This window comes from Salmo trutta, chromosome 13 (assembly GCF_901001165.1).
Source record: "Salmo trutta chromosome 13, fSalTru1.1, whole genome shotgun sequence".
Taxonomy (NCBI): Eukaryota; Metazoa; Chordata; class Actinopteri; order Salmoniformes; family Salmonidae; genus Salmo; species Salmo trutta.
The window spans coordinates 34,090,870-34,092,269 of record NC_042969.1 but is presented as its reverse complement, the minus strand read 5'-3'; positions in this window follow the sequence as shown (position 1 = coordinate 34,092,269).

Below are 1,400 nucleotides of genomic sequence, written 5' to 3'. Positions count from 1 at the left end.
GGTTTGTTCACAGGACTCCCTAAACTCTCTCTGGCACAGAGGGATGATTTGGACGTTCCTCTGTTGTCCCATGAACTGGCAGAGGCCGTAACCCAGATGTCCACCGGTCGTGCACCGGGGGTTGATGGACTCCCAGTGGAGTTTTATAAAAAATTCTGGGGAATAGTTGGACGGGACTTCTTTTGCGTGTTGCGTGAATGCGTCGGGGTAGGGGAGTTGCCGATGAGCTGCCGTCGGGCGGCTCTGACTCTCCTGCCCAAAAAAGGGGACTTGTGTGAACTTAAGAACTGGAGGCCTGTGGCATTGCTCTGTGCGGACTACAAGATATTTGCCAAGGTCCTCTCTAACAGACTGAAGTCCCACTTGGACTCAATAGTACATAAGGACCAAACATATTGTGTACCGGGACGCTCAATCACGGACAACTTGTTCTTAATTAGGGACATGTTGGACTTGTCGAGAGGGTCTAATGTGAACTTCGGACTGGTCTCTTTAGATCAAGAGAAGGCTTTTGATAGAGTGGACCATGAGTATCTGTTTAATGTGATGTCTGTGTTTGGGTTTGGGAGGAGTTTTTTGACCTGTGTGAAGCTGTTGTATGCTGGGGCGTCATGCATGGTCAAGGTGGGAGGGGGGCTCAGTAGGCCAGTCTGGGTGAGACGGGGCATTAGACAAGGATGCCCTCTATCTGGGCAGTTATACACACTAGCCATTGAGCCTTTTTTAGGACTGCTACGCAGGAGACTGCAGGGAGTGTGCTGGACAGGCATGGATGTGTTGACAGGAATAGCAGTGCCAGCATATGCAGATGATGTTTCTGTGATGGTCAGGGATGGCCAAGATATGCAGGCACTGGAGACCAGTCTGAAGGTGTACGAGGGAGCTTCTTCAGCTAAGGTAAACTGGGGCAAGAGCAAAGCTCTGTTATGCGGGGCATGGGGGGATAGGGCTCCTCCTCTGCTTCCAAGGGGTTTGCAGTGGGGTTGTGAAGGGCTTAAAGTGTTGGGGGTGTACCTGGGCTCGGAGAGGTGGGTCAGGAAGAACTGGGAGGGGCTGTCACAGGCAGTGGTGTCAAGACTGGCCAGGTGGAGGTGGCTCCTGTCCCAAGTGTCATATAGAGGGAGGGTGCTGATAATTAACAACCTGGTGGCATCTTCCCTGTGGCATAAACTGGCTGTCCTCAACCCCCCCGCCGGTCTGCTTGCAGACCTGCAACGCAAGCTGGTGGACTTCTTCTGGTCGGGCCATCACTGGCTGAGGGCAGCAGTGTTGTATATGACCGTCCATAAAGGAGGACAGGGCCTGGTGGAACTGGAGAGCAGGATGGCTGCGTTCCGGCTAAAGGCGGTGCAGAGACTGCTGTACCATACTGACGTTGGCTGGAGGGAACCAGCATGCGC